Source organism: Muntiacus reevesi, chromosome 11 (assembly GCF_963930625.1).
Source record: "Muntiacus reevesi chromosome 11, mMunRee1.1, whole genome shotgun sequence".
Taxonomy (NCBI): domain Eukaryota; kingdom Metazoa; phylum Chordata; class Mammalia; order Artiodactyla; family Cervidae; genus Muntiacus; species Muntiacus reevesi.
The window spans coordinates 73,959,514-73,973,787 of NC_089259.1; the positions used below are offsets into that span (position 1 = coordinate 73,959,514).

Below are 14,274 nucleotides of genomic sequence, written 5' to 3' on the forward strand. Positions count from 1 at the left end.
ACCACCCATCAGCAGATAACTGGATTGAAGTTTCACTGAGCAAGGCCCTGCCCCCCAGAGATAGACTCAGCTTTCCCCACCACCAGTCCCTCCCATCAGGAAGCTTACACAAGCCTCCTAGCCTGCTCCATCAGACGGCAGACGGAAGAACCACAATCCCACAGTGGCCAAAACAAAAACTACATTTCGGGAAAACAATGGGGAAGATGCAAGAAATGTTTACCAAAGAACTAAAAGAACAAACAAACAAAGATGAATAATACACTAGAAGGAATCAATAGCAGAATAACTGAGGCAGAAGAATGGATCAATGACCTGGGGGACAGGATGCTGGAAATCACTTGCTGCAAAACAGAATATAGATAAAAGAAAGAAAAAAAAAAAAAAAGGAAGACAGCCTAAGAGACCTCTAGGACAACATTAAACGCAACAACATTCGCATTACAGGGGTCCCAGAAGGAGAAGAGAGAGAGGGAAACAACCTGAGAAAATATTTGAAGAGATAATAGCTGAAAACTTCCCTAACATGGGAAAGGAAATAGACTACCAAGTCCAGGAAGCACAGAGAATCCCAGGCAGGATAAACCCAAGAAGGAACATCATGAGACACATAGTAATCAAACTGACAAAAATTAAAGACAAAGACAAAATATTAAAAGCAACAGGGAAAAACTACAAATAATATACAAGGGAACTCCCTTCAGGTCATCAGCTGGTTTCTCAACAGAAACTCTACAAGTCAGAAGAGAATGGCATGATATATTAAAGTGATGAAAGGGAAGAACCTACAACCAAGAAAACTCTACCCAGCAAGCCTCTCATTCAGATTTGATGGAGAAATCAAAAGCTTTCCAAATAAGCAAAAGTTCAGAGAATTCAGCACCACCAAACCAGCTTTACAACAAATCCTAAGGGAATTTCTCCAGGTTGGAAACACAAGAGTAGACCACAGAATATAAATCCCAAACAATTAAGAAAATGGTAAACAGGATCATAGATATCAATAATTACCTTAAATGTAAATGGATTAAATGCACCAACCAAAAGACATAGACTGTCTGGGTGGACGAAAACATGTACATATATACACTTCCACTTATCACATCACTCTGTGTGACTCCCCAAATTGTATGTAATTATTTTATATTGTCAGGTTAATCATGTACCCATTATGGCCTGCAACTGTAATTATCTTTTATTTTTTGTTTGGCTATTGTGAAAACTGATAAGCATCTTATACTATTGCAATTATGTAGCTATTACTCATTGAATACTACTGTATCAGGATTGGTCAACAGAAAAATAATAGAATTCTATATCATGAAAACTACTATAATCACTTTTTAAAATCTAGATGCATATCAATTATCTTGGAATTCTTTGAAAAATACAAATGCTCAGGTATTGCTTTTTTTACCTCCAAAATTCCAGATATATTTCTAATGAGAAGCCATGTTTAAGAACACCAGAACTATATGATGATCTTTTATTCCTATCTAGTTTGTTTCATTTATTTCTTTTTTTAAAATTTATTTTTATTAGTTGGAGGCTAATTACTTTACATGTTTCATTTATTTCTATTTCATATTCAGTGCTCCCATTTCATTTAGTGTATGTTTTCCAATTTCTCCATCTCTTTTTTCTGATGTTCCTTCTCAAGCCTTTATTAAGCATAGTATAAAAGCTTTGTATACATATATAAATATGTATTATATATATTTTAGAAAACTTATGAATTTTTGCCTAACTAAAAAAAAGTATGACATTTTGATTCCATTTGTTTGACTTAGTATGAATAGAATACTAGATTTCTAATTTAAAAGTGGGCATGCAACAAGCAGCAAAAGCTTACTATACAGCACAGGGAACTATAATCACTGTCTCAGTATAACCTATAATGGAAAATAATTTCAAAAATAATCTACGTGTATATGTACAACTGAATCACCCTGCTGTGCCCCTGAAACACTGTTAAGTCAACTACACTTCAATAAAATATATAAATTAAGGAAAAAAATATCTAGGGGTGAAATGACATAGGTTCTGATATTTGCTTCAAAATTCTCCAGAAGCAAGCCAAAGGTTTTGAACAAAAACTCAAACAGCAAAGCAAGGACGGCAACTGCAGCAGGCATGGGAAAGCTGGGACGGTGTGGGCTCTGCCACCACGGGTTCACCAGGGTTTGCTGCTGCTGCCAAGTCGCTTCACTCGTGTCTGAGGGTTTACTATGCTCTTATTTGAGGAGGGCTGGAGATGTTTTTACCCTGCTGTCGGGAAAGACTGAAGGCAGGAGGAGAAAGGGGTGACAGAGGATGAGATGGTTGGATGGCATCACAGACTCAACGGACATGAGTTTGAGCAAGCTCCAGGAGTTAGTGATGGACAGGGAGGCCTGGTGTGCTGCAGTGCATGGGCTGCAAAGAGTTGGACACGACTGAACTGAACTGGAGACGTTTATTTAAAAAATGACGAGAGTAAAAAACAGGGACTTATTTTTCATAAATACTCCCAAGAATGCCATCTAGATGTTCTTTATTCATTTAGAAGTTAGACTAATTTCCCCTCACAGCTTTTTAGGCTTTTATAACCTGCATCTAACTTTACAGAAAACCAAGTCAAGAAAAAAGAGTAATTCAAAGCAGCTGTGATTCGTCTCAAAAATAATGGCTTAAAGAATGCTTTTAAATCTCATTTAATGCTCATAAATTAATAAGACCATCATGAGCTATAGAAATATTAATAGTTTTCATTAATTTATCTGCTGTATCTACCTAAGTGCAGATGACAACTGCAGGAAGGGGTAATTAATGTTCAAAAAGCTTAATGGCAGATGTAGGAATGGACAGAGACAAGAACACAGCATACCAGGAGTTCTCTCTAATTTACTTTCTCTCTCTGCTTTACTCTGCTGTAACTCCAGGGTCAGAGGTCTATAAAAGCACTCCCAACCAACCAACAGACTCCTCACTGGGGTCTGTTAGGAGAGAGACCCAGCTCTCAGTCAGTCAGTACTAACAGAGAAGAAAATACTCAGTACTGGGTTGGCCAAAAAGCTCCTCTGGGTTTTTCCATGAGATGGGACTGAAAAACCTGAACAAGCTTTTTAGCCAACCCAATATTATAACATGAATTTTATTTATCATCCGGCAGTATTTAAGGCTAGTGTGCAAAAGAATTACACAGGCAAAAGCAACAGAAAAACCAGAGGGTAAAATAGCTGCAGCTGCAAAACCCCCGTCAGGGTGCAGAGCAGGAGTGACCTGGAGGGGATGGGGGCACGGGGACACAGGAGTCAGTCAAAGAAGATCCTGACCGGCGCTCCTCGGAGACACAAACGGGGGAGGTTTCGCAGAAGCCCCACCCCACGTGCCCCACGACACACCACCACACACCACCACTGTCGGAGAGGCCCCAGGGGCCTAGGGAAGGCCGAGCAACCAGGATGGCTGTCAGCACCGGGCCGGAGCGCATCCGAGCGCCCCAAACGTCTGGGGAGCCACCACCAACCCAGCGAGGTGATGGCAGAAAGGCCCCCAAAGAGCCCCGTCCTCAGTCCGAGCCTGGTACAAGCGGCTCTATGGATTGCGTGCAGTTCAAGTTAAGGGCCTGAAGACGCGGAATTACCCTGGATGCTCCAAGCGGGCCCAGTCGGACAACGAAGCTTCCAAGCGGAGCCGTTCTCCTGGCTGGGGGGCCCCCAGGGACACAGAGGGGCTCCCTTGCAAGTGGAGGCTGCAAGGTCAAGAAAACACATTCGCCTCCAGAGCTTCCAGGGAAGGACACGGCCCCCCGAAGACCCGGGTTTCAGCCCAGTGACGCCCAGCTGGATTCCCGCCCTGGGGAACGGGACAATCCATCTGGGTGGTTTCGAGCTCCGGCAGGACCAGGAAACTAAGACAGTCAGACCCGCTTCCTCAGCCACCGGGCCTCCGCCTGAGCCTCCCCTGCCGCCACGTTGCCTCCTCACTTCCCCATGAAGAAGCCCCAATCAGTATTCTTTTTCCGAATCACACAGTACCTCGTTTTCATCATATGCTCATTAATCTGTGTTAACAGGCTTTTTTTTTTTTTAAAGAACTTAAATTGGCAGGTACTTATTCAGGAGACACAAAACAGGGATACTATAAAGGGGAGATTGACATTTTTTCCCCTATGTAAAGTTAAACTTTTCCTCAGAGCACAAATACTGTAAACAAAGTTTAAACGTGGGGAAACAATTGTAACATATTTGACAAAAGAGTAGCATCCTCAATGTATACAGAGTTCTTACAAATCAGTAAGAAAAAGACCAATGGCACATTATCTAGAAAAAAAATGGTTTCAACAGATAGAGTCACCACTATTCCTAAAAGACAGACAAACAGGACTTCCAACTGACGCCCTCTGTCAACATACTTTCTCTGGTGCTCTACAGTTTAGACCAGCAAACACTCCAGAAAAGAGGAAAACAATTCTCACCTATAAGCTTCTTTCTTCAAACCCGCGGAGCCTTGGAATCCTGCATCCGAGTGAATCTGAAGAGTGTCTGACCTCAGAATCCTTCCAAACAGGATGCCAGGACAAGTAGTTCCACCTCACAGTGGGACCAGAAGTCCATGGACAAGTGTCCGGTTCTCAGTCCTACCGGGGGTGAGAAGAGGAAGGTGAGTGAAGAAAGCTGAGTGTTTAAGAGATGAAGGCTTAAAGGCTAAAGCACCCAGCCCCTTGGACGGCATCTCAGACCTTGGGTGTGTGGCTCAGAAGGAAGGGACCCCCATTCAGTGGAAAGACATGACCCAAGGGGTCGAAGGATGCCTAGAACAGAGGCAAGCCCGCACTGGTGTAGCAGAGGGGCCCAAAGTTCTCGACTTTGGGAAACAGCAGTTATAGCCTCTCCTTCAAATAAGGAAAATAAGAATGGAGTGTATCTTCAGCCATCAGGGTAAGATTATTTTAGGAATACTGAGTTTCCTGGAAGTGGATTTGAGGTTTTTTTTTAGAAAAAAAAATATATATATATATATATTTTGATGTGGACCATTTCTAAAGTCTTCATTGAATTTGTACAATATTGCTTCTGTTTTATGTCTTGGTTTTTTGGCCGTAAGGCATGAGGGATCTTATCTCCCTGGCCAGGAATCAAACCCTCATCCCCCTGCATTGAGCAAAATCTTAAACATTGAACTGCCAGGGAAATCCCCTCGAATCTTTTGAAAGTAAAAGTGAAGTCGCTCAGTCGTATCCAACTCTTTGGGACCCCATGGACTATACAGTCCATGGAATTCTCCAGGCCAGAATACTGGAGTGGGTAAGGTAGCCTGTCCCTTCTCCAGGGGATCTTTCCAACCCAGGGATCAAACCACATCAAACCCAGGGTCTCCCGCATTGCAGGCAAATTCTTTACCAGCTGAGCCATAAGGGAAGCCCAAGAATACTGGAGTGGGTAGCCTTTCCCTTCTCCAGGGGATCTTCCCAACCCAGGAATCGAACTGGGGTCTCCTGCATTGCAGGTGGATGCTTTACCAACTGAGCTATGAGGGAAGCTCAAATCTTTTAAAGTCCTAAATTAAGGGGGGAAAAAAAATTCAAGGACTTCCCTGGCAGTCCAAGGAAGATGCCACACTTCCAATGCAGGGGGCGCAGTTTCAATCCCTGGTCAGGGAACTAAGACTCCATATACTGCATGGTACGGTCAACAAATAAAATAAAGTGACTCGTTCAACAGTTAGAAAAAACATTCAAACCAGATCTGAAGCATACTTGCCATCAATGGTGATGCTTACTCTAATTAAGCCTTTAGATCTACCTTGCAGTTTATGCAGACACAGTAGATAGAGGAACAAGCTAAACCACACTCTATAAAAAGCTGAATAAACCCAGAATGAGAGCCGTCCAGAGCCAACCAGGCGATACCAGCAAACCATGGCATTAAAGAAACCCACAGGACTGCTTCAGACCAGAGTCAGCAAACTACGGCCCTCAGATAACTCCCGCCTGCAGGCAGAGTTTAATACGAAAAACTTCAGAAACAGTTTTCCTAGAACACAGCCATGCTCATTCACATTATCATCCAGGGTTGAGTCTTTACAGCAACACAGCTGAGTAGCTGCAAGGGAGACCACGTGGCCTGAGAAGCCTTAAAGAGTTAGTAACTAGCCCTTTTCATTAAGTCTGTCAACGCCCTGTCCTGGACTAAGAGACAACAGACACCCAACAAAATACCTTGTGTGGCCCGTTTTGATTCACACAAGCCAGGAGTAAAAGTGCATTTCTGAGGCAATCAAGGAAATCTGTGGACTGAGTTCTAGAAAACATTAAGGAATTATTGTCAATTTGATAAAGAGAGAACAATGATATTATGGTTATACAAGAAAATGCCTTTTTGGAGGTACATACCACACGAATTGGGCTTCCCAGGTGGCTCAGTGGTTAAGAATCTGCCTGCCAATGCAGGAAACCTGGGTTCGATCCCTTGGCTGGGAAGACCCCCTGGAGAAGGGAACAGCAACCCATGCCAGCATTAATGCCTGGGAAATTCCACGGACAGAGGAGCCTGGCAGGCCATATCCATGGGGTCGCAAAAGAGTCAGGCATGACTTAGCAATAACTAAACAAAAGCAACTCCCCTAGATAGGGGTGAAATATGCTGTCTGCAATTTAAACTGCTTCAACAAAAAGATAAGCAGATACAGCCAAAAAAAAAGAAATTGTTTTAATCAAACATTAAATCTAGTTGATGGATATATGGAAGTTCATTATACCATTCCCTTCCCTTTTAAATTTGATTTAATAAAACGGAAATTAAAAATCAGAGCTCTGATCAAAAACTATCTCCAGAGGGCCTTTCTCTCTAGGCAGGCCTCCGTACCCACCGTCCTTACAGTTTCATCCCTATTTCTCCAACATGGTTACAAGATCCCCTGGAGCAGGAAATGGCAACCCACTCCAGTATTCTTGCCTGGAGCATCCCATGGACCAAGGAGCCTGGCGGGCTACAGTCCACGGAATCACAGAGAGTGGGACACGACTGAGCCTGCACGCACGTGGGCCCAGTCTGCCACCAGGAATGCCGGTCCCCATTCCACTCCTCTGCCTGTAAAAACTCTACCCTGGGTCCAAGATGAGTCCTCACTGTGACCTCCCCCGGTCCTCTGGCAGGAATTCATCATCCCCAGTGCTCTAACTGCCCTTGGGCACTTACTTCATCCTCCAGAAATGCTAGCTATTTACCATGGCTATTACCTTGTGATGTCACACAAACCCGAGACTTCTACTAACTGTGAACCAGTTTCAGGGGGTGTAATATGGGGGCATAAGAACACCTTCCACATTGTCATCTCTGCCTATTCTCTGCCTAGCCCTCAGATCCAATCTAGGCAAGGTTGTCTCGCCCTGAGCAGTTTTACTGACCAGAGAGAGCTTCAACTATAGAACAAATTCCTGTTACGCAAGATGCCGGCCCTGTTTAACCAACAGTCTCTTCATAAAATCTCTAATCTGAGCGTTACCTCTTGGATGAAGAAGGTCCTAGAAAAGAGTAAGATTGCTTGAATTTTGTCCTCCTTTCGTCACCTTCCTTGGGACCTTCCATCTGCAAACACTGCTGCATTAATCTCCATGCCCCCCGGTGCCCCAGCCCCTTGGAAAGGCCCGGCGGACTTGAGCACAAAGCCCTCAAGTGGAGCCTTGACTCCACCTGCAAGAGCTGACCCAGACTGGAACTTGCAAGATCTTACTACGTAAAATAAGAGGGCAATGAACAGATAATTTTAAAAACATAATACCACGCTCTATCTTTGCTCTATTCTTCTTCCCACAATTGGCTACCTAAGGTCAGCGTGAATAACCACCTTCTCTAGGTCTAGTGCTAATAGTCAGGACCCTGGTTTGCAAGGTCAGCCAGTCCAAAACACTTCTGTACAAAGGTCCACCAATTAGAAATTAATTTACCTTTGCAAACTCAGCTTTTGAAACACAAATGCTCTCTACCCAGGCAGTCTGCTTATTCAGGAACTTCTGGTTTCTCCAGGGAGTCGTTTTAGGAAAAACAAGGCATTTGGGGGAAATGTGGGCAACCTGCAGGGGTCTCTTATTAGCATTTCAATAAATTGAGTGAGACCAGGGAGACAGGCTTCAGTTACAGGAAAAAGTACATAAAAACGTGTGTGTGAGACCTACACGTTATATTGGTCAAATCCAACTGATTTAGAGAGACCTTTTAGTTTTGAATCCAGGATTTCTCCCTGGGACATTAAGTAAAATTAATATCCTGCTTTAAGAAGACGTGGCTCCAAGTCTCATTTGCTTATCAGTTCAATATTAACAGTCAGCCTGGAGTCAGGTGTGTTTAAAAAAAAAATCGTGCAGCAATAAATTTAATTATTAAAAAAAAATCGTGCAGCAATAAATTTAATTATTAAAAAAAAAATCGTGCACCTCCTTAGCGTTACCAGTGCGACTGCAGTGTTACCTTTGGCCAACAGAGTGAAAGCTCAATAAGCATATTTCCTCATCAAGGCAGTAAAAGAGTTCTTCAAAAACTTAGCTGTGTCACTAACAGCTCCGAAGAAGCCTGAACTCAGAAAGTGACAAGTGCCAGATGTTCCCGGTTTTCTTTTGCAGCTTTCTGGTCTCCTCGCAAACAGGGATCTCTAAAGTTAAAAACAAGCAGCAGACCGGGGGATCCTTTTCAAGAGGACCCCTCTGAAGGGTCATCACGTCTTCCTTGGGCAGAGGCAGCGTCTACACCTGGGTAACTGGCCGAGGCGGCCGCGTGGCGCTGCGCCGGGCACTGTGTGGACGCGCTGACGGCCCGGGGTCCCCGCCCTTCCAGCCGCTCCCGCAGGCGCCGCGTCCCGCCACGGCCGCGGCTCTGTCTGGGTCCTCCGTCCCCGGCTCCCGCGGGCCCCGGATACGCGCCGGCGTGCGACGCCTGCAGGCCCCGGGGCCCCTGGCCCCCTCGCGGCGGGGGCGGGGACGGACAGGGGCCCCGGCTCGGCCCGCGCCCGGCGCCTCACCTGCCTCGGAGCGCAGCGCCCTCCGGGGAGAGCCGACCCGAGCGACCGAGCGGAAATCCTGGCCGGCGGTGGCTGGGGCGGCCGCCCCCCGGGAGGCCGCCCCCGAGGGCGCCCCCTGGAGGCGGGACGCGGTACCCGCCCGCCGGCGAGGGCCGCGCGCACACCTGAGCACGCGCCGGAGCCCCGAGGGCGCACACCTGGGGCTTCTCTGCTGATGCGTGCGCTCTAGGGCGGCGCCCCTGGGCGTCCAGGGTCAGCCTCGAGTCCATGTTGGACCCAGACCCACCGGGGAACACACACACACACTCACACACAGCCTTGAATCCATGTTGGACCCAGACGTGCCTGGGGACACACACACACACACACACACACACACACACACACACACACACACGAGTCCACGTTGGACCCAGACCCACCAGAGGAAACACACACACAGCTTTGAGTCCATGTTGGACCCAGATCCATCTGGACACACACACACACACACACACACACACATTCTCACACACACGCACACACACACACACACACACACACACACACACACACACTAAGGTGGACCGCCCGGGCATCCGGAGTCAGTCTTGAGTCCATATTGGACCCAGACCCACCTGGACACACACACACACACACACACACACGCTCACACACACTCACACTCACACACATACAGCTTTGAGTCCATGTTGGACCCAGATCCATCTGGACACACACACACACACACACACACACACACACACAGACTAAGGCGGCCCGCCTAGGCATCCGGAGTCAATCTTGAGTCCATGTTGGACCCAGACCCACCTGGACACACACACACACACACACACACACACACACACACACACACTAAGGCGGCCGGCCTGGGCATCCAGGGTCAGTCTTGAGTCCATGTTGGACCCAGACCCACCTGGACACACACTCACACACACACACTCACACTCACACACACTCACACTCACACACAGACACACACACACTCACACAGACACACTCACTCACACACACACACAGAGACACACACACACACTCACACACACTCATACTCACACACACACACACTCACACACACACACACTCACACACACACACTCACACACACACATTCACACACACTCACACACACACACTCATACACACACACACACATTCACACACACACACAGACACACACTCACACACTCACATACACAGAGACACACACACACACATACACACACACTGACAGACACACTCACACACACACACACACTCATACTCACACACACACTCACACACACATACTCACACACACACTCACACACACTCACACACACACACTCATACTCACACACACACACACACACTCACACACACACTCACACACACACACTCACACACACACTCACACACATTCACACACACACACACACTCTCACACACACTCACACACACACACTCACACACACACACTCACACACACAGAAATGAGCCCATGCACCCTGTAGGACAGATGGGCAAGGTGGTGACCAAGGCCTCACTCCAGCAGCCACCCTCCACTCGGCACTGATGCCTTGCTGGATACAGATAATCATGTAGCCCTGATACTGCCACTGTTTACCAATTCTCCATGTTCACTTAAAACTGTGGTTGGAGAAGTCACGCCTGACTCTCTGCGACCCTATGGACCGTAGTCCACCAGGCTCCTCTGCCCATGGGATTCTCCAGGCAAGAATACTGGAGTGGGTTGCCATGCCCTCCTCCAGGGGATCATGACTTACCGTCCCTTCCCTGGATCCCAGGACTAAATTTGAGCCCCAGAAATGAGAAGAGTGAAGACTAGAAGCTGCAGAAGTTTTTTTTTTTTTTTTTTCCTAGACTTTGTTCATTCTGGGCTTAAGCAATTCTCCTTTGGGGACCTGGGTGAAAAGAATGGCACAGAGATAGAGGGGGCCTCTTCTGCCCCCATCCCAAAGACAAACGCATAAGTACTAGGTGTTGGACTAGAAATAATCCCCCTTACTTATTTTCTGTCTTTCCACTCTCTCATGTATGGGGTTGGACTCATGTGGTTTTTACAATCTGGTTTCTACCCAAACATTTCCAATAATGCTGATGTGGTTGTGTTTTGAACAGATGTGCAATTCCTAAAGAAATATAAAAGATCAGATTCATAAGTCTTAATTTTCACAGAGTTCTTTCTTGTGTGGGGAAGTTCATAATTAAATTTAAATTTATATTAATATGAAAAAGCCTCATCTAATGTTTATTTTAACATACCATTTTTGAAGAGTAGCTATAATCTTAACTTTTTTTTTTTTCCAAAAGGAAGAGTGGTTTCATTTTTATTTATTTTTTGAAGAAGGAAGGTCATGTCAGCAAAAGAATGTGTGAGGGAAATAAATGAATAAATAATTCCCCTGATAAAGGAAGATCAAAGATGGTAAGGAGTTGAGTGTTAAATTGCATTTATTGCCAGATAAGGCTGGGAGAGTCTGATCCAATATGGATTAGGCTCTGTGGGATGAGATATTCAGTTTAACTGTCAAAAAATAACCCACAGAAAAATAATTTATAATAGTAATTTTCAAAACGTGGTCCCAGATGGGCACCGTGAGCAGCACCTGGAAATTTAGAAATATAAACTCAAAGCCCATACCCCCAGCCTTCTGAATAACCAACTCTGGGGGTGATACACAGCGAAATGAAATGCACTTGAACAAGTGACTCTTTTTTCTTCATAATGATCATTTATTTTTTTCCCTAGTTTTATTAAGATATAATTGTCTCAGCATTATACAAGTTTAAGGTAATTTGCATAATGATTAAATCCACATAATGTTTTGACTTATAGACATTAGGAAATGATTATCACAAGAAGTTTAGTGAACATCCATCACCTTCAGTTCAGTTCAGTTGCTCAGTCGTGTCTGACTCTTTTCAATCCCATGGATGGCAGCACGCCAGGCCTCCCTGTCCATCACCAACTCCCGGAGCCCACTCAAACTCATGTCCATCAAGTCAGTGATGCCATCCAACCATCTCATCCTCTGTCTTCCCCTTCTACTCTTGCCTCCAATCTTTCCCAGCATTAGGGTCTTTTCCAATGAATCAGTTCTTTTGCATCATGTGGACAAAGTATTGGAGTTTCAGCTTCAGCATCAGTCTTTCCAATGAACACCCAGGACTGATCTCCTTTAAGATGGACTGGTTGCATCTCCTTGCAGTCCAAGGGACTCTCAAGAGTCTTCTCCACCACCACAGTTCAAAAGCATCAATTCTTCAGCACTCAGCCTTTTTATAGTCCAACTCTCACATCCATACATGACGACTGGAAAACCATAACTTTGACTAGACAGACCTTTGCTGGCAAAGTAATGTCTCTACTTTTTAATATGCTGTCTAGGTTGGTCATGACTTTTCTTCCAAAGACTTTAAGCGTCTTTTAATTTCATGGCTGCAGTCACCATCTGCAGTGATTTTGGAGCCCCCAAAAATAAAGTCTGTCACTATTTCCACTACTTCCCCAACTATTTGCCATGAAGTGATAGGACCGGATGCAATGATCTTAGTTTTCTGAATGTTGAGTTTTAAGCCAGCTTTTTCACTCTCCTCTTTCACTTTCATCATCTTTCACTTTCCATCATCTTATATAAATATAAAATAAAAAATTTAAAGAAATAGAAATAGAAAAAAATTTTTTGTGTGATGAGAACTCTTAGGATATGCTTGTCTTAGTAACTTTCCTACAGGAATATTAATTATATTTATTATCTTGTACGTCACACCCCTAGTACTTGTTCATCTTACAACTTGAGTTTGCAGTACCTTCATCTAATTCTCCCACCTGTCCTGCCGTAACCACAAATTTGATCCATTTTTTGTTGAGTTTTTATGTTTCTTTGTTTTTGAAGTGTAACTGACCTACAATACTACGTTAGAAAAACTACAACATTATGTTAGAAAAATCAGTTTCTCAAGGAAACTCAGACAAGTCTTGGCTTCAGTTTTGGGTTGGTGGGTTACACCAGAGTCGTTAGCAAGCCAACTGCTCTAGTGGGTTTAATAACTTGAGTGGACTCACGGAGGCTGTCAGTTGCCTGCAAATGGTATAGCTGAGTCCTTCACTGGAAATGATTCAGCCCATTATCAGCTGTTTTTCTATTCATTCTGATCTGATGCTCTGCTGTCCACAGTCTCCTATACCCTCCACGCTCAGTGTCAAGCAGCTGGCCACTGTTATGCCCCAGGTTCAAAGCTCAACAAATGCTTTATCAACTCAAAGGATTTAAACTGTCAAATTGTTTCTTACGGGAATTATCCAGTTTGGTCATTTTGTTTTCTAAATACCAGCAGGTAATTGCCAAACTCTGTTGTCTAGACTTTGATGTTAGAGGCTAATATATATTTGACTGAATGCACAGACACTTTGTATTATGCAAAAGGGGTCCATATAATTTCCTTCTGACTACTCCCACACATCTCCAGCATTGCAAGTACCACACAGTAGATGGGAAAATATATTCTTCATCTCTTGAAAAGATAATTATAATGTGAAATAAGCAACAGAACCTGGGTGCTATGTACAGAGCTTGAAGTCTAACTGAATAACACTATAAAATCAACTGAAATGCTATCAAATCATTCTAGTAAATTATTACAAATATTCGTCCTTGACCCTCAATATCCTGCAACCTAAATCCAGGCCACCACTTGTTTTGTAAACTAAGAGTGAGTTCTACACACCCATGGAGCCCTGAGATGACTCACTGAACACAGATGCAGTCAGGAGGTTTGGGGGAGGGAGAGGTTAGGAATTTAAAGGTAATAGTGTGCAGGATGGCTGCTATCCAAAAGTCTACAAGCAATAAATGCTGGAGAGGGTGTGGAGAAAAGGGAACCCTCTTACACTGTTGGTGGGAATGCAAACTAGTACAGCCACTATGGAAAACAGTGTGGAGATTTCTTAAAGAACTGGAAATAGAAGTGCCATATGACCCAGCAATACCACTTCTAGGCATACACACTGAGGAATCCAGATCTGAAAGAGACACGTGCACCCCAATGTTCATTGCAGCACTGTTTATAATAGCCAGGACATGGAAGCAACCCAGATGCCCATCAGCAGATGAATGGATAAGGAAGCTGTGGTACATATACACCATGGAATATTACTTAGCCGTTAAAAAGAATTCATTTGAATCAGTTCTAATGAGATGGATGAAACTGGAGCCCATTATACAGAGTGAAGTAAGCCAGAAAGATAAAGAACATTACAGTATACTAACACAT

At 44.6% G+C, this 14,274-nt stretch overlaps 1 protein-coding gene across 5 annotated transcripts in view; it reads right to left on the reverse strand.

The window, feature by feature from the left end:
* The window catches only part of GGACT (gamma-glutamylamine cyclotransferase), a 47,400-nt gene extending 38,316 nt beyond the window's left edge, over positions 1 to 9,084 (reverse strand). Inside the window, exons 1-3 of one of the 5 annotated variants that reach the window (XM_065902083.1) lie at positions 6,377 to 6,431; positions 6,203 to 6,284; positions 4,460 to 4,621 (exon numbers count right to left, since the gene is read on the reverse strand). The gene's annotated coding sequence lies outside the window, so the exon portion shown is untranslated. Of the gene's footprint in view, positions 1 to 4,459; positions 4,622 to 6,202; positions 6,285 to 6,376; positions 6,432 to 7,930; positions 8,918 to 8,997 lie in introns of those variants that run through there. The other 4 variants (XM_065902075.1, XM_065902078.1, XM_065902077.1 and 1 more) reach the window with 4 other exon arrangements.
* Positions 9,085 to 14,274: the final 5,190 nt, after the last annotated feature.